The following is a 19,649-nucleotide window of genomic DNA, read 5'->3' as shown; positions in this document are numbered from 1 at the left end:
ACTTAGCTTTTGAGGAGGAAAGAACTTGGCTAAGAAAGCCTTGACCAGCTTATCCCAAGAGTTCAAGCTATCCTTAGGTTGAGAGTCCAACCATATTCTAGCTCTGTCTCTCACAGCAAAAGGGAAAAGCATGAGCCTGTAGACTTCAGGATCTACTCCATTAGTCTTAACAGTATCATAGATGGAAGTCCATGAAACTTGCAGTTCTGCTGCATCAGAGAAACTAATTGAGGTTTCAGCTCAAAATTGTTTGCTCCAATGGCAGGAATGGAGGTGCTTCTTCCATTTAAATTGGAATTAGGTGCAGTAAAGTCACCAAGCATCCTCCTTGCATTATTATTATTTTTGGCTGCCATCTCCTCTTCCTGTTCAAAAGTTTCTGAAAGGTGCTTGCTGGATTGTTGTAATTTAGCTTCTCTTAGTTTCCTCTTCAGAGTCCTTTCAGGTTCTGGATCTGCTTCAACAAGAATATTCTTGTCCTTGCTCCTGCTCATATGAAAAAGAGGGAACAGAAAAATAATAATAATAATAGGGATCCTTTTTACCCAAGTATAGAAGTTCCCTTTGTGAGTAGAAGAAAAGAAGAAGAGAAAATCTGAACTCAGAGAGAGAGAGAGAGAGTTCGGATTTTTGGTGAGTGAGGAAGAGATGTTAGTAAATAAATAAATAAATAGAAGGAGATGAGAGAGAGAGAATTTTCGAAAATTATTTTTTTTTGAAAAAGAGTTAGTGATTTTCGAAAATTGTTTTTGTAAAAGGTTAGTAATTTTCGAAAATTAAAATAAAAAATTAAAATAATTAGTTAATTAAAAAGAATTTTTGAAAAAGAGGGAGATATTTTCGAAAATTAGAGAGAGAGAGTTAGTTAGGTAGTTTTGAAAAAGATAAGAAACAAACAAAAAGTTAGTTAGTTAGTTAGTTGAAACAAATTTGAAAATCAATTTTGAAAAGATAAGAAGATAAGAAGTTAGAAAGGATATTTTAAAATCAAATTTTGAAAAAGATAAGATAAAGAGATATTTTTGAAAAGATATAATTGAAATTAGTTTTGAAAAAGATTTGATTTTTAAAATCACAATTAATGACTTGATTCACAAGAAATCACAAGATATGATTCTAGAACTTAAAGTTTGAATCTTTCTTAACAAGTAAGTAACAAACTTGAAATTTTTGAATCAAAATATTAATTGATGATGTTATTTTCGAAAATTATGTGATAAAGATAAGAAAAAGATTTTTGAAAAATATTTTTAAAATTTTCGAAAATAAATAAAAAAATGAAAAAGATTTGATTTTTGAAAAAGATTTTGAAAAAGATAAGATTTTTAAATTGAAAATTTGATTTGACTCATAAAAACAACTAGATTTTAAAAAGTTTTGAAAAAGTCAACTCAAATTTTCGAAATTTATGAGTGAAAAAGGGAAAGATATTTTTTTTTTTGATTTTTGAAATTTTTTTTTATGAGAGGAAAAAACATGAAAAAGACTCAATGCATGAAAATTTTAGATCAAAACAATGAATGCATGCAAGAATGCTATGAATGTCAAGATGAACACAATGAACACTTTGAATGTCAAGATGAACATCAAGAACTTATTTTTGAAAAAATTTTTGATGCAAAGAAAACATGCAAGACACCAAACTTAGAAATCATTCATGTTTAGACTCTTATGAATGCAAAAATGCACATGTAAAACAAGAAAAGATGTAAAACAAGAAAACATTAAGATCAAACAAGAAGACTTACCAAGAACAACTTGAAGATCATGAAGAACACTATGAATGCATGAATTTTCGAAAAATGCAAGATGAATATGCAATTGACACCAAACTTATAACATGACACATGACTCAAACAAGAAACACAAAAATAAATTTTTTTTATGATTTTTTTGTATTTTCTTTTAATTTTTTTCGAAAATCATTTGAAAAAGAAAAATAAGGATTCCAAAATTTTTAATATGAATTCCAGGAATCTTGCACTCTTATTCTAAAGCTCCAATCTGCGGGTTAGGCATGGCTTAATAGCCAGCCAAGCTTTAGTATGTAACTCAGACATGCCACAGCTGACATACCAATTAACCTGCCTCTATGCTGATGGTTGGAAGCCCCTATCCAAAAGAATTAGACATGGCTTTACAGCCAGCTAGGCTTCAACATGCTTCATGAATCTCTAGAATTCATTCTTAAAAATTCTGAAGAAAAATATATTTTTTGAAAACATTTATTTAATAAAATTTTTTTTTTCAAAAACAAAGGAGAAAATTTTTGAAATTTTTTTTTTGAAAATAAAACAAAAAGAAAATTACCTAATCTGAGCAACAAGATGAACCGTCAGTTGTTCAAACTCGAACAATCCCCGGCAATGACGCCAAAAACTTGGTGCACGAAATTGTGATCCCCGGCAACGGCGCCAAAAACTTGGTGCACGAAATTGTGATCTTAGGCAACGGCGCCAGAAACTCTGTATGCACGTCTTAATAAATCGTTTTTCATTCACAACTTTGATACAACTAACCAGCAAGTGCACTGGGTCGTCCAAGTAATAAACCTTACGTGAGTAAGGGTCGATCCCATGGAGATTGTCGGCTTGAAGCAAGCTATGGTCACCTTGTAAATCTCAGTTAGGCGGATATCAAATAGTTATGGAGTTTTCGAATATTAATAATAAATAGAAAATAAGGATAGAAATACTTATGTAATTCATTGGTGAGAATTTCAGATAAGCGTATAGAGATGCATTCGTTCCTCTGAACCTCTGCTTTCCTGCTGTCTTCATCCAATCAATCTTACTCCTTTCCATGGCTGGCTTTATGTAAGGACATCACCGTTGGCTACTTTTTATCCTCTCTGGAAAATGGTCCGATGCGCTGTCACTACATGGCTAATCGTCTGGAGGCATCACCCTTGTCAATGGCTGCATCCCATCCTCTTGTGAAAATGGTCCAAATGCTCCAGACGATTAGCATTTGGACCATTTTCACAAGAGGATGGGATGCAGCCATTGACAAGGGTGATGCCTCCAGACGATTAGCCATGCAGTGACAGCGCATCGGACCATTTTACAGAGAGGATAAAAAGTAGCCATTGACAACGGTGATGTCCTTACATAAAGCCAGCCATGGAAAGGAGTAAGATTGATTGGATGAAGACAGCAGGAAAGCAGATGTTCAGAGGAATGAATGCATCTCTATATGCTTATCTGAAATTCTAACCAATGAATTACATAAGTGTTTCTATCCTTATTTTCTATCTATTTATTATTTATGTTCGAAAACTCCATAACTATTTTATATCTGCCTGACTGAGATTTACAAGGTGACCATAGCTTGCTTCATACGAACAATGTCCGTGGGATCGACCCTTACTCACGTAAGGTTTATTACTTGGACGACCTAGTGCACTTGCTGGTTAGTTGTATCGAAGTTGTGAATGAAAAACGATTTATTAAGACGTGCGTACAGAGTTTCTGGCGCCATTGCCTGAGATCACAATTTCGTGCACCACCTCCTCAACATCAATCTCAAGCTTCTTGGGAGGAGGCTCTATAACTTGTGACTCTTATGGACTTTCAACATCTCCTAGGTCTTCAACTACTTCTTCTTCTTCTTCTACAATCATGGCTTGCTCCACTTGTTCCAATACAAAGTCCCACTCCTTGTTCTCCACTGGAGTTTCTAATCTCTCATTCGTACTCTACTCTTCACTTGATTCTCCACATGTGGCCATGGGAGTACTTTGAGTGTCTAACCTTTGGGAGAATAAATAGATTACTCCTTGAAGAATAGTATAAATCTCCCTTTGCCCTTGGAAATATGAAATGAGAAAATCATTCATTAATGTTTGAGGTGGGGAGGAAGCCTCATTGTTTGGGACAAAGGATTCATAATAGGAAGGTGTTGCATCTTGATAAAGGTATGGAGATGGTGTATATTGAGGTGATACTTAGGAGTATTGATGCTAGAACTGTGGTGGTTCTATGTATGATTCATATGGCTCATATGGTTGTTGGTATGGTGGATAAGGGTTAGGATCATATGAAGGCGTTTGATGGTATGAGGCTTGTGAGTAAGGTGGTTGAGGACTATATTGAGAAGGGGGTTCATAGGCATAATGTGGTGGTTGTTGATAATCATAAGGAGGTCCACCATAGCTGATGAGCGAATATTTTATACGCTTTTTGGCATCATTTTCATCTAGTTTTTAGCATGTTTTGTTTAAGTTTTATGGAAAGCTAAAATCCAAAGCTTTCCAGCAATGTATGATAGTCCATACTTTGCTTCACAATTAAAGGTAGAAAACTGGCGTCCAATGCCAGCCTCCTGCCCTATTCTGGCGTCCAGCACCCAAAGGAGAAGAGACCAGCGTCCAAAGCCCATAAAGGACCCCTAGCCAGCGTTCAATGCACTAGAGGCCTCCTATCACGTGGATCTCAATCAAGCTCAGCCCAAACACTCACCATAAAAAGATTGTTTTATCCTTCTTAATGTAATCCTTAGTCATTAGTTTACTATTTAAAGATTTTTACACCTCTCATCAAGGGGAGGACACACACTTTACACATTTATCATTGTATTTTCTATCAGTATGAGTTTCTAAACCTCCTAGGTTGAGGGGAGGAGCCCTGCTGAGTTTTATGGATTAATAAAAGTATTACTGTTCTATTTCAATCCGTGTTTGATTCTCTATTCTAAGATGTATCTTCATTCTTCATCAATATGAATGCGTTGAACTGGCATAAGGTTATAACATTCTACATGGGTTTAGAGTGAGTCTTTCATCGAACAATGATGAACCACCAGCTTGATTATACATCTCTTAGACGTCTAATCTGCGACTTTGTTGGGGACTTCTCGAGACATCAGTCCAGCTGAGGTATGGGGAGATTAGAGTCTTTGTGGTAGAGGCTAGAACCCAAAGGCACAACATTCTCTGATCTGGAAGATTCGACCTTGTCTGTGGCATTTTGCATAAGATCATTAAAGAGAATGGACTGCAGGAGTGATGAGCGGATAATTTATACGCTTTTTGGCATTGTTTTTAGTATGTTTTTAGTATATTTTAGTTAGTTTTTTTTATGTTTTTATTAGTTTTAAATAAAAATTAGTCTTCTAGAATTTACTATGAGTTTGTGTGTTTTTCTGTAATTTCATGTATTTTCTGGCTGAAATTGAGGGACCTGAGCAAAAATCTGATTCAGAGGCTGAAAAAGGACTGCAGATGCTGTTGGATTCTGACCTCCCTGCACTCAAAGTGGATTTTCTGGAGCTACAGAAGTCCAATTGGCGCGCTCTCAATTTTGTTGGAAATTAGACATTCTGGGCTTTCCAGGAATATATAATAGTCCATACTTTGCCTAAGATTTGATGGTCCAAACAAGCTTTCCAAGTCAGCTCAAGAATTCTGGCGTTTAACTCCAAAACTGGCACAAAAGCTGGAGTTAAACGCCCAAACTGGCACAAAAGCTGGCATTTAACTCCAAGAAAAGTCTCTACACATGGAAGCTTCAATGCTCAGCCCAAGCACACACCAAGTGGGCCCGGAGGAAGATTTCTGCATTAATTACTCATCTCTGTAACCCTAGGCTACTAGTTTTCTATAAATAGGACCTTTTGCCATTGTATTTTCATACTTGGGATCTTTGATAAGTCTTATGATATCTTAGACACGTTTAGAGGCTGGCCATTCGGCCATGCCTAGACCTTGTTCTTATGTATTTTCAATGGTGGAGTTTCTACACACCATAGATTAAGGTGTGGAGCTCTGCTGTTCTTCATGAATTAATACAAAGTACTATTGTTTTTCTATTCAACTCAAGTCTATTTCTTCTCTAAGATATTCATTCGCACCCAAGAACATGATGAATGTGATGATTATGTGACACTCATCACCATTCTCACCTATGAACGCGTGACTGACAACCACTTCCGTTCTACATGCAAACAAGCTTGAATGTGTATCTCTTGGGTTTCTAATCTAAGATTGGAACCTTCGTGGTATAGGTGGTGCACAAAATTCTGATGTCCAGGCTCAAGCAATCCCTGGCAACGTGAGCAACTTGGTACGCGTAATCGTGATTACACTTTAATTATGTAAAATTCATGGCTCTTTCTTTCCCTGGTAATGGCGCCAAGAACATGGTGCCAATACCATGGTTCACAACTTCGATACAACTAACCAGCAAGTGCACTGGGTCGTCCAAGTAATACTTTACGTGAGTAAGGGTCGAATCCCACGGAGATTGTCGGTATGAAGCAAGCTATGGTCACCTTGTAAATCTCAGTCAGACAGATATAAAGTGATAATGGTGTTTTCGAATAATAAATAAAAGACTAGGGATAGAGGTACTTATGTAATTCATTGGTAGGAATTTCAGATAAGCGAATGGAGATGCTTTTCGTTCCTCTGAACCTCTGCTTTCCTGCTATCTTCATCCAATCAGTCTTACTCCTTTCCATGGCTGGCTTTATGTGATACATCACCACTGTCAATGGCTACTTTCGGTCATCTCTCGGGAAAATGATCCAATGCCCTGTCACGGCACGGCTAATCGTCTGGAGGCATCACCCTTGTCAATGGCTTCATCTTATCCTCTCAGTGAATAATATGCTCACGCACCCTGTCACGTCACGGCTATTCATCTGTCGGTTCTTGATCATGCTGGAATAGGATTTACTATCCTTTTGCGTCTGTCACTAACGCCCTGCAATCGCGAGTTAGGAGCTCGTCACAGTCATTCATTCATTGAATCCTACTCGGAATACCACAGACAAGGTTTAGACTTTTCGGATTCTCTTGAATGCCGCCATCATTCTAGCTTACGCCACGAAGATTCTGGTTAGGAGATCTAAGAGATATTCATTCTAGCTTAATTCATGTAGAACAGAAGTGTTTGTCAGGCACGCGTTCATAAGGGTGAAGGATGATGAGCGTCACACATAATCATCACCTTCATCACGTTCTTGGGTGCGAATGGATATCTTAGAAGCGAAATAAGATGAATTGAATAGAAAACAGTAGTACTTTGCATTAATTTTTGAGGAACAGCAGAGCTCCACACCTTAATCTATGGAGTGTAGAAACTCTACCGTATGAAAATACATAAGTGAAGGTCCAGGCATGGCCCAGATGGCCAGCCCCCTAAAACGTGATCAAAGGATCATAAGGTAATCCAAAGATGTCAAATACAATAGTAAGAGGTCCTATTTATAATAAACTAGCTACTAGGGTTTACATGGGTAAGTAATTGATGCATAAATCCACTTCTGGGGCCCACATGGTATGTGCTTGGGCCGAGCCTTAACGTTCCACGTGCAGAGGCCATTTGTGGAGTTGAACGCCAGGTTTTGATCCATTTCTGGCGTTCAACTCTGGTTTTGGATCCTTTTCTGGCGCTGGACGCCAGATTTGGGCAGAGAGCTGGAGTTGAACGCCAGTTTACGTCATCTATTCTTGGCTAAAGTATGGATTATTATATATTTCTGGAAAGCCCTGGATGTCTACTTTCCAACGCAATTGGAAGCGTGCCATTTCGAGTTCTGTAGCTCCAGAAAATCCACTTTGAGTGCAGGGAGGTCAGAATCCAACAACATCAGCAGTCCTTCTTCAACCTCTGAATCTGATTTTTGCTCAAGTCCCTCAATTTCAGTCAGAAAATACCTGAGATCATAGAAAAACACACAAACTCATAGTAAAGTCCAGAAATGTGAATTTAACATAAAATCTATTAAAAACATCCCTAAAAGTAAGTAGATTCTACTAAAAATATACTGAAAACAATGCCAAAAAGCGTATAAATTATCCGCTCATCACAACACCAATCTTAAATTGTTGCTTGTCCCCAAGCAACTGAAAATAGGATAAAAAGAATAGAATATACTATAAATTCCAAACTATCAATGAAACATAGCTCCAATCAGATGAGCGGGACTTGTAGCTTTTTGCATCTTGAATAGTTTTGGCATCTCACTCTATCCATTGAGGTTCAGAATGATTGGCATCTATAGGAACTCAGAGTTCAGATAGTGTTATTGATTCTCCTAGTTCAGTATGATGATTCTTGAACACAGCTGTTTTATGAGTCTTGGCCGTGGCCCTAAGCACTTTGTTTTCCAGTATTACCACCGGATACATAAATGCCACAGACACATAATTGGGTGAACCTTTTCAGATTGTGACTCAGCTTTGCTAAAGTCCCCAATTAGAGGTGTCCAGGGTTCTTAAGCACACTCTTCTTTTACTTTAGACCTTGACTTTAACCGCTCAGTCTCAAGTTTTCACTTGACACCTACACGCCACAAGCACATGGTTAGGGACAGCTTGGTTTAGCCGCTTAGGCCAGGATTTTATTCCTGTAGACCCTCCTATCCACTGATGCTCAAAGCCTTGGGATCCTTTTTATTTCCCTTGCCTTTTGGTTTTAAGGGTTATTGGCTTTTTGCTCTTGCCTCTTGGTTTTAAGAGCTTTGGCTTTTTCTGCTTGCTTTTTCTTTCTATATTTTTTTTTCGCCTATTTTTTTTTTTCTGCAAGCTTTGTTCTTTGCTGCTTTTTCTTGCTTCAAGAATCATTTTTATGGTTTTTCAGATTATCAAATAACATGTCTCCTAGTCATCATTCTTTCAAGAGCCAACATATTTAACATTCTTAAACAACAACTTCAAAAGACATATGCACTGTTCAAGCATACATTCAGAAAACAAGAAGCATTGCCACCACATCAATATAATTAAGCTAAGTTCAAGGATAAATTCAAAGCTCATGTACTTCTTGTTCTTTTGAATTAAAACATTTTTCATTTAAGAGAGGTGATGGATTCATAGGGCATTCATATCTTTAAGACATAGTTACTAACTACTAATGATCATGTAATGAAGACACAAACATAGATAAGCACCATAACATAGAAAACGAAAAAAAAACAGAAGAAATAAGAGCAAGGAATGAGTCCACCTTAGTGATGTTCTTGAGCTCTTCTATGTCTCTTCCTTGTCTTTGCTGCTCCTCCTTCATTGCTTTTAGATCTTCTCTGATTTCACGAAGGATGATGGAGTGCTCTTGATGTTCCACCCTTAGTTGCTTCCAATAATTGTGTGGAAGAATATGTATCCCCCGAGGTATCTCAGGGATCTCTTGATTTGCAGTCAAATGTTCTACCACTGAGCTATAGACCCTTGATGGAAGCTTTTGTCTTCCCTTTTCTCTTTTTAGAGGTTTCTCTGGCCTTAGGTGCCATCAATGGTTATGAAAAAAAAAACAAAAAAGCTATGCTTTTACCACACCAAACTTAGAATGTTGCTCGCCCTCGAGCAAAAGAAGAAGGAATAGAAGAAGAAAAAGAAGATATGGGGGAGATGGAGGGAGGTGTGTATTCGGCCATATGGGTGGGGTGGGTGGGAAATTGGTTTTGAATTTTGAAGGTAGGTGGAGTTTATGAGGTAGGTTTATGGGGAAGAGTGGATGGATGTGAGTGGTGAAGAGGTGATGGGGAAGAGAGATTGAGGTTATTGGTGAAGGGTTTTTGGGGAAGAGTGTTTATGGGGTTGTGTGAAAGAGAGTGGTGAGAAAAAGTGAGTGGAGGTAGGTGGGGATCCTGTGGGGTCCACAGATCCTGAGTGGATCCTATGGGGTCCACAGATCCTGAGGTGTTCAAGGATTTACATCCCTGCACCCTTTAGGCATGTAAAAATGCCTTTGTACCCAACTCTGGGCGTTCAGTGCCAGGTTGGTGGCCATTTTGGGCGTTCAACGCCCATTTGTGTGCCCTTTCTGGCGTTGAACGCCAGAACCATGCCTGTTCTGGCGTTCAGCGCCCAGAAGCTGCCCATTTTGGGCGTTCAGCGCCAGCACCATGCTCTGTTCTGGCGCTGAACGCCAGACAGATGCTCCTCCAGGGTGTGATTTTTCTTCTGCTGTTTTTGATTCCGTTTTTGATTTTTTTGTTTGTTTTGTGACTCCACATGATCATGAACCTATAAAGACATATAACTAAGAAAAATATAGTTAGATAAATAAAAATTGGGTTGCCTCCCAACAAGCGCTTCTTTAATGTCAATAGCTTGACAGTGGGCTCTCATGGAGCCTCACAGATGTTCAGAGCATTGTTGAAACTCTCCAACACCAAACTTAGAGTTTAGATATGGGAGTTCAACACCAAACTTAGAGTTTGACTGTGGGGGCTCTGGTTGACTCTGCTTTGAGAGAAGCTTTTCATGCTTCCTCTCCATGGTTACAGAGGGAGATCCTTGAGTTTTAAACACAAGGGAGTCCTCATTCCATTGAAGGACTATTTCACCTCTGTCAACATCAATCACAGCTCTTGCTGTGGCCAGGAAAGGTCTTCCTAGGATGATGGATTCATCCTCTTCCTTTCCAGTATCCAGCACTATGAAATCAGTAGGGATGTAAAGGCCTTTAACCTTTACTAACACGTCCTCTACTTGTCCATAAGCCTGTTTTCTTGAATTATCTGCCATCTCTAATGAGATTCTAGCAGCTTGCACCCCATATATTTCCAGTTTCTCTATTACAGAGAGGGGCATGAGGTTTATTCCTGAACCAAGGTCACACAGAGCCTTAAAGATCATGGTGCCAATGGTACAGGATATTATGAACTTTCCAGGATCCTGTCTCTTCTGAGGCAATGTCAGTTGATCCAGATCACTTAGTTCATTGATGAACAAGGGAGGTTCAACTTCCCAAGTATCAATGCCAAATAATTTGGCATTCAGCTTCATGATTGCACCAAGAAACTTGGCAGTTTGCTCTTCAGTAGCATCCTCATTCTCTTCAGAAGAGGAATACTCATCAGAGCTCATGAAGGGCATAAGGAGGTTCAATGGAATCTCTATGGTCTCTAGATGAGCCTCAGAGTCCTTTGGTTCCTCAGAGGGAAGCTCCTTATTGATCACTGGACGTCCTAGGAGGTCTTCCTCCTTGGGATTCACGTCCTCTCCTCTCCTCACAGGTTCGGCCATGGTGCTTATGTCAATGGCCTTGCACTCTCCTTTTGGGTTCTCTTCTGTATTGCTTGGGAGAGTACTAGGAGGGATTTCAGTGATCCTTTTACTCAGCTGGCCTACTTGTGCTTCCAGATTTCTAATGGAAGATCTTGTTTCATTCATGAAACTTACAGTGGCCTTAGACAGATCAGAGACTAAGTTTGCTAAATTAGAAGCATTTTGTTCAGAGTTCTCTGTCTGTTGCTGAGTGGAAGATGGAAAATGTTTATTATTGTTAAACCTGTTTCTTCCACCATTATTAAAGCCTTGTTGAGGCTTTTGATCCTTCCATGAGAAATTTGGATGATTTCTCCATGATGAGTTATAGGTGTTTCCATAAGGTTCACCTAAGTAATTCACCTCTGCTATTGCAGGGTTCTCAGGATCATAAGCTTCTTCTGCATAAGAAGCCTCTTGAGTACTGTTGGATGCAGCTTGCATTCCATGCAGACTCTGAGAGATCATATTGACTTGCTGAGTCAATATTTTATTCTGAGCCAATATGGCATTCAGAGTATCAACTTCAAGAACTCCCTTCTTCATAGGCGTCCCATTATTCACAGGATTCCTTTCAGAAGTGTACATGAACTGGTTATTAGCAACCATGTCAATGAGTTCTTGAGCTTCTGCAGGCGTTTTCTTTAGGTGAATGGATCCACCTGCAGAAGTGTCCAGTGACATCTTTGATAGCTCAGATAAACCATCATAGAATATATCCAGGATGGTCCAATCTGAAAGCATGTCAGAAGGACACTTTTTGGTCAACTGTTTGTATCTTTCCCAAGCTTCATAGAGGGATTCACCTTCTTTCTGTCTGAAGGTTTGAACATCAGCTCTAAGCTTGCTCAGCTTTTGAGGAGGAAAGTACTTGGCTAAGAAAGCCGTGACCAGCTTATCCCAAGAGTTCAGGCTGTCTTTGGGTTGAGAATCCAACCATAATCTAGCTCTGTCTCTTATAGCAAAAGGAAAAAGCATGAGCCTGTAGACTTCAGGATCTACTCCATTAGTCTTAACAGTATCAAATATCTGCAAGAATTCAGTTAAGAACTGAAAAGGATCTTCAGATGGAAGTCCATGAAACTTGCAGTTCTGCTGCATCAGAGAAACTAATTGAGGTTTCAGCTCAAAGTTGTTTGCTCCAATGGCAGGAATTGAGATGCTTCTTCCATGTAAATTGGAATTTGGTGCAGTAAAGTCACCAAGCATCTTCCTTGCATTGTTGTTGGGTTCGGCTGCCATCTCCTTTACTTGTTCGAAATTTTCAATCAAGTTGTCTCTGGGTTGTTGTAATTTAGCTTCTCTTAATTTTCTCTTTAGAGTCCTTTCAGGTTCTGGATCAGCTTCAACAAGAATGCCTTTTTCTCTGTCCCTGCTCATAAGAAAGAGGAGAGAAAAAGAAAAGAAGAGGAATCCTCTATATCACAGTAAAGAGGTTCCTTATTGTTAGTAGAAGAAAAGAAGAGGAAATTCGAACGCAGATAGAAGAGGGGGTTCGAATTTGGTGATGATGTGAGGAAGAGATGTTAGTAGATGAATAAATAAATAGAATAAGATGAGAGAGAAGGAGGGAATTTTCGAAAATTATTTTTGCAAAGGAGTTAGTGATTTTTGAAAATGGTTTTTGAAAAATGTTAGTAATTTTTTTTTTGAAAATTAAGATTTAAAAATTAAAAATTAAAATAATTAATAAATCAAAAAGAAATTTTGAAAAAGGGGGAAGATATTTTCGAAAATGAGAGAGAGAGAGTTAGTTAGGTGGTTTTGAAAAAGGTAAGAAACAAACAAAAAGTTAGTTAGTTAGTTGAAACAAATTTTGAAAACCAATTTTGAAAAGATAAGAAGTTAGGAAGTTAGAAAAGATATTTTGAAATCAAATTTTGAAAAAGATAAGATAAGAAGATATTTTTGAAAAGATATGATAGAAATTAGTTTTTTGGAAAAGATTTGATTTTTAAAATCTCAATTAATGACTTGATTCACAAGAGATCACAATATATGATTCTAGAACTTAAAGTTTGAATCTTTCTTAACAAGCAAGTAACAAACTTGAAATTTTTGAATCAAAACATTAATTGTTATTGTTATTTTCGAAAATTATTATACAAAATAAGAAAAAGATTTTTGAAAATTATTTTTGGAATTTTCGAAAATAACTAAGAATTTTGAAAAAGATTTGATTTTTGAAAAAGATTTTGAAAAAGATAAGATTTTCAAATTGAAAATTTGATTTGACTCATGAGAAACAATTTGGTTTTAAAAATTTTTGAAAAAGTCAACTCAAATTTTTGAATTTGATGAAAGAAAAGAGGAAGATATTTTTTTTTTGAATTTTTATAAAAAACATGAAAATTATGCAATGCATGAAATTTTTAGATCAAAACAATGAATGCATGCAAGAATGCTATGAATGTCAAGATGAACACCTAGAACACTATGAATGTCAAGATGAACATCATAGACACAATTTTGAAAAATTTTTAATGCAAAGAAAACATGCAAGACACCAAACTTAGAATTCTTTAATGCTTACTGGTGCACGAAATTGTGATCTCCAGGCTCGAACAAATCCTGGTAATGGATCCAAAGCTTGGTGCTCTGATCTTAATTCATGATTGTCACAACTTCGATACAACTAACCAGCAAGTGCACTGGGTCGTCCAAGTAATACCTTACGTGAGTAAGGGTCGAATCCCACGGAGATTGTTGGTATGAAGCAAGCTATGGTCACCTTGTAGATCTCAGTTAGGCAGATATAAAACAGTTATGTGGTTTTCGAATATTAATTAATAAAATAGGGATAGAGATACTTATGTAAATTATTGGTAGGAATTTCAGATAAGCGAATGGAGATACTTTTCGTTCCTCTGAACCTCTGCTTTCCTGCTATCTTCATCCAATCAGTCTTACTCCTTTCCATGGCTGGCTTTATGCAAGGGCATCACCGTTGTCAGTGGCTACATCCCCTCCTCTCAGTGAATAATATGCTCACGCACCCTGTCACGGCACGGCTATTCATCTGTCGGTTCTCGATCATGCTGGAATAGGATTCACCCTCCTTTTGCGTCTGTCACTAACGCCCAACAATCGCGAGTTTGAAGCTCGTCACAGTCATTCAATCATTGAATCCTACTCAGAATACCACAGACAAGGTTTAGACCTTCCGGATTCTCTTGAATGCTGCCATCATTCTAGCTTACGCCACGAAGATTCTGGTTAGGAGATCTAAGAGATACTCATTCTAGCTTAATTCATGTAGAACAGAAGTATTTGTCAGGCACGCGTTCATAAGGGAGATGGTGATGAGCGTCACACATAATCATCACCTTCATCACGTTCTTGGGTGCGAATGGATATCTTAGAAGAGAAATAAGAAGAATTGAATAGAAAACAGTAGTACTTGCATTAATCTTTGAGGAACAGTAGAGCTCCATACCTTAATCTATGGAGTGTAGAAACTCCACCGTTAAAAATACATAAGTGAAGGTCCAGGCATAGCCGAGATGGCCAGCCCCCTAAAACGTGATCAAAGGATCATAAGGTAATCCCAAGATGCCTAATACAATAGTAAGAGGTCCTATTTATAATAAACTAGCTACTAGGGTTTACATGAGTAAGTATTTGATGTATAAATCCACTTCCGGGGCCCACTTGGTGTGTGTTTGGGCTGAGCTTAAGTGTTGCACGTGCAGAGGCCATTTGTGGAGTTGAACACCAGTTTTTGTGCCAGTTTGGGCGTTCAACTCTGGTTTTGGATCCTTTTCTGGCGCTGGACGCCAGATTTGGGTAGAAAGCTGGCGTTGAACGCCAGTTTACGTCGTCAATTCTTGGCCAAAGTATGGACTATTATATATTGCTGGAAAGCCCTGGATGTCTACTTTCCAACGCAATTGGAAGCGCGCCATTTCGAGTTGTGTAGCTCAAGAAAATCCACTTTGAGTGCAGGGAGGTCAGAATCCAACAGCATCAGCAGTCCTTTTTCAACATCTGAATCTGATTTTTGCTCAAGTCCCTCAATTTCAGCCAGAAAATACCTGAAATCACAGAAAAACACACAAACTCATAGTAAAGTCCAGAAATGTGAATTTAACATAAAATCTATTAAAAACATCCCTAAAAGTAACTAGATTCTACTAAAAATATACTAAAAACAATGCCAAAAAGCGTATAAATTATCCGCTCATCACAACACCAAACTTAAATTGTTGCTTGTCCCCAAGCAACTGAAAATCAAAATAGGATAAAAAGAATAGAATATACTATAAATTCCAAACTATCAATGAAACATAGCTCCAATCAAATGAGCGGGACTTATAGCTTTTTGCCTCTTGAATAGTTTTGGCATCTCACTTTATCCATTGAGGTTCAGAATGATTGGCATCTATAGGAACTCAGAGTTCAGATAGTGTTATTGATTCTCCTAGTTCAGTATGATGATTCTTGAACACAGCTATTTTATGAGTCTTGGCCGTGGCCCTAAGCACTTTGTTTTCCAGTATTACCACCGGATACATAAATGCCACAGACACATAATTGGGTGAACCTTTTCAGATTGTGACTCAGCTTTGCTAAAGTCCCCAATTAGAGGTGTCCAGGGTTCTTAAGCACACTCTTTTTTTGCTTTGGACCTTGACTTTAACCGCTCAGTCTCAAGTTTTCACTTGACACCTACACGCCACAAGCACATGGTTAGGGACAGCTTGGTTTAGCCGCTTAGACCAGGATTTTATTCCTTTAGGCCCTCCTATCCACTGATGCTCAAAGCCTTGGGATCTTTTTTATTTGCCCTTGCCTTTTGGTTTTAAGGGTTATTGGCTTTTTGCTCTTGCCTCTTGGTTTTAAGAGCTTTTGGCTTTTTCTGCTTGCTTTTTTTTTTCTTCTTTTTTTCTATATTTTTTTTTTCGCCTTTTTTTTTCTGCAAGCTTTGTTCTTTGCTGCATTTTCTTGCTTCAAGAATCATTTTTATGATTTTTCAGATTATCAAATAACATGTCTCCTAATCATCATTCTTTCAAGAGCCAACATATTTAACATTCTTAAACAACAACTTCAAAAGACATATGCACTGTTCAAGCATACATTCAGAAAACAAGAAGCATTGTCACCACATTAATATAATTAAACTAAGTTCAAGGATAAATTCAAAACTCATGTACTTCTTGTTCTTTTGATTTAAAACATTTTTTTTAAGAGAGGTGATGGATTCATAGGACATTTATAACTTTAAGACATAGTTACTACTACTAATGATCATGTAATGAAGACACAAACATAGATAAGCACATAACATAGAAAATGAAAAACAGAGAAAGTCAGAACAAGGAATGAGTCCACCTTAGTGATGTCCTTGAGCTCTTCTATGTCTCTTCCTTGTCTTTGCTGCTCCTCCTTCATTGCTTTTAGATCTTCTCTGATTTCATGAAGGATGATGGAGTGCTCTTGATGTTCCACCCTTAGTTGCTTCAAATAATTGTGTGGAAGAAAATGTATCCCCTGAGGTATCTCAGGGATCTCTTGATTTGCAGTCAAATGTTCTACCACTGAGCTATAGACCCTTGATGGAAGCTTTTGTCTTCCCTTTCCTCTTTCTAGAGGCTTCTCTGGCCTTAGGTGCCATCAATGGTTATGGAAAAAACAAAAAAGCTATGCTTTTTACCACACCAAACTTAGAATGTTGCTCGCCCTCGAGCAAAAGAAGAGAGAATAGAAGAATAAGAAGAAGATATGGAGGAGATGGAGGGAGATGTGTATTCGGCCATATGGGTGGGATTGGGTGGGAAAGAGATGTTGAATTTTGAAGGAAAGTGGGTGTTTGGATGTGAGTGGTAAAGAGTTAATAGGGAAGAGTGTTTATTGGGAATAGAGGATGATTGAGAAGAGAGAAGAGAGTGAGTGGAGGTAGGTGGGGATCCTGTGGGGTCCACAGATCCTAAGGTGATCCTGTGAGGTCCACAGATCTTGAGGTGTTAAGGCATTTACATCCCTGCACCAATTTAGGCATGCAAAATGCCCTTGCACACAACTCTGGGCGTTCAGCGCCAGGTTGGTGCCCATTTTGGGCGTTCAACGCCCATTTGCTGCCATTTCTGGCGTTGAACGCCAGAACCATGCTTGTTCTGGGCGTTCAGCGCCAGGATGCTCCCATTCTGGGCGTTCAGCGCCAGAACTATGCTCTGTTCTGGCGTTTGAACGCCAGACAGATGCTCCTCCAGGGTGTGATTTTTCTTCTGCTGTTTTTGATTCCGTTTTTGAATTTTTTGTTTATTTTGTGACTCCACATGATCATGAACCTAAGAAAACATGAAAAACAATAAAAATAAGAATTAGATAAACATTGGGTTGCCTCCCAACAAGCGCTTCTTTAATGTCAATAGATTGACAGTGGGCTCTCATGGAGCCTCACAGATGTGCAGAGCTTTGTTGAGACTCTCCAACACCAAACTTAGAGTTTGGTTGTGGCCTCCCAACACCAAACTTAGAGTTTGACTGTGGGGGCTCTGGTTGACTCTGCTTGGAGAGAAGCTTTTTCTGCTTCCTCCCCATGGTTGCAGAGGGAGATCCTTGAGTTTTAAACACAAGGGAGTTCTCATTCCATTGAAGGAATATTTCACCTCTGTCAACATCAATCACAGCTCTTGCTGTGGCCAGGAAAGGTCTTCCTAGGATGATGGATTCATCCTCTTCCTTTCCAGTATCCAGGACTATGAAATCAGCAGGGATGTAAAGGCCTTCAACCTTTACTAACACGTCCTCTACTTGTCTATAAGCCTGTTTTCTAGAGCTGTCTGCCATCTCTAATGAGATTTTAGCAGCTTGCACCCCATAGATTCCCAGTTTCTCTATTACAGAGAGGGGCATGAGGTTTATTCCTGAACCAAGGTCACACAGAGCCTTAAAGATCACGGTGCCTATGGTACAGGGTATTATGAACTTTCCAGGATCCTGTCTCTTCTGAGGCAATGTCAGTTGATCCAGATCACTTAGTTCATTGATGAACAAGGGAGGTTCAACTTCCCAAGTATCAATGCCAAATAATTTGGCATTCAGCTTCATGATTGCACCAAGAAACTTGGCAGTTTGCTCTTCAGTAACATTCTCATTCTCTTCAGAAGAGGAATATTCATCAGAGCTCATGAAGGGCATAAGGAGGTTCAATGGGATCTCTATGGTCTCTAGATGGGCCTCAAAGTCCTTTGGTTCCTCAGAGGGAAGCTCCTTATTAATCACTGGACGTCCCAGGAGGTCTTCCTCCTTGGGATTCACGTCCTCTCCTCTCCTCACAGGTTCGGCCATGGCGCTTATGTCAATGGCCTTGCACTCTCCTTTTGGATTCTCTTCTGTATTGCTTGGGAGAGTACTAGGAGGGATTTCAGTGATCCTTTTGCTCAGCTGGCCCACTTGTGCTTCCAGATTTCTAATGGAAGATCTTGTTTCATTCATGAAACTTACAATGGCCTTAGATAGATCAGAGACTAAGTTTGCTAAATTAGAAGTATTTTGTTCAGAGTTCTCTGTCTGTTGCTGAGTGGATGATGGAAAAGGTTTGCTATTGCTAAACCTGATTCTTCCACCATTATTAAAGCCTTGTTGAGGCTTTTGATCCTTCCATGAGAAATTTGGATGATTTCTCCATGATGAGTTATAGGTGTTTCCATAAGGTTCACCTAAATAATTTACCTCTGCTATTGCAGGGTTCTCAGGATCATAAGCTTCTTCTTCATAAGAAGCCTCTTGAGTACTGTTGGATGCAGCTTGCATTCCATGCAGACTCTGAGAGATCATATTGACTTGCTGAGTCAATATTTTATTCTGAGCCAATATGGTATTCAGAGTATCAACTTCAAGAACTCCCTTCTTCATAGGCGTCCCATTGCTCACAGGATTCCTTTCAGAAGTGTACATGAACTGGTTATTAGCAACCATGTCAATGAGTTCTTGAGCTTCTGCAGGCGTTTTCTTTAGGTGAATGGATCCACCTGCAGAAGTGTCCAGTGACATCTTTGATAGCTCAGATAAACCATCATAGAATATATCCAGGATGGTCCATTCTGAAAGCATGTAAGAAGGACACTTTTTGGTCAACTGTTTGTATCTTTCCCAAGCTTCATAGAAGGATTCACCTTATTTCTGTCTGAAGGTTTGAACATCAGCTCTAAGCTTGCTCAGCTTTTGAGGAGGAAAGTACTTGGCTAAGAAAGCCGTGACCAGCTTATCCCAAGAGTTCAGGCTGTCTTTGGGTTGAGAATCCAACCATAATCTAGCTCTGTCTCTTACAGCAAAAGGGAAAAGCATGAGCCTGTAGACTTCAGGATCTACTCTATTAGTCTTAACAGTATCACATATCTGCAAGAACTCAGTTAAGAACTGAAAAGGATCTTCAGATGGAAGTCCATGAAACTTGCAGTTCTGCTGCATCAGAGAAACAAATTGAGGTTTCAGCTCAAAGTTGTTTGCTCCAATGGCAGGAATGGAGATGCTTCTTCCATGTAAATTGGAATTAGGTGCAGTAAAGTCACCAAGCATCTTCCTTATATTATTATTATTTTCGGCTGCCATCTCCTCTTCCTGTTCAAAAATTTCTGAAAGGTTATCTCTGGATTGTTGTATTTTAGCTTCTCTTAGTTTTCTTTTCAGAGTCCTTTCAGGTTCTGGA

The 19,649-nt window shown here is 38.7% G+C and overlaps 2 non-coding genes across 2 annotated transcripts; both read left to right on the top strand.

Annotated features, from left to right (window-relative positions):
• Window positions 1-11,734: 11,734 nt before the first annotated feature.
• LOC112773642 (small nucleolar RNA R71) lies at window positions 11,735-11,842 on the top strand. The gene has a single exon (XR_003188182.1). It is a non-coding gene; the product is annotated as a small nucleolar RNA R71 (small nucleolar RNA).
• Window positions 11,843-19,048: 7,206 nt separating this feature from the next.
• On the top strand, window positions 19,049-19,156 carry LOC112774451 (small nucleolar RNA R71). The gene has a single exon (XR_003188942.1). It is a non-coding gene; the product is annotated as a small nucleolar RNA R71 (small nucleolar RNA).
• The last annotated feature ends 493 nt before the right edge of the window (window positions 19,157-19,649 follow it).

The sequence above is a fragment of the Arachis hypogaea genome, chromosome 18 (genome assembly GCF_003086295.3).
Source record: "Arachis hypogaea cultivar Tifrunner chromosome 18, arahy.Tifrunner.gnm2.J5K5, whole genome shotgun sequence".
Taxonomy (NCBI): Eukaryota; Viridiplantae; Streptophyta; class Magnoliopsida; order Fabales; family Fabaceae; genus Arachis; species Arachis hypogaea.
The sequence above is the reverse complement of the archived record's forward strand: the minus strand, read 5'-3'. Positions and strand labels throughout refer to the sequence as shown.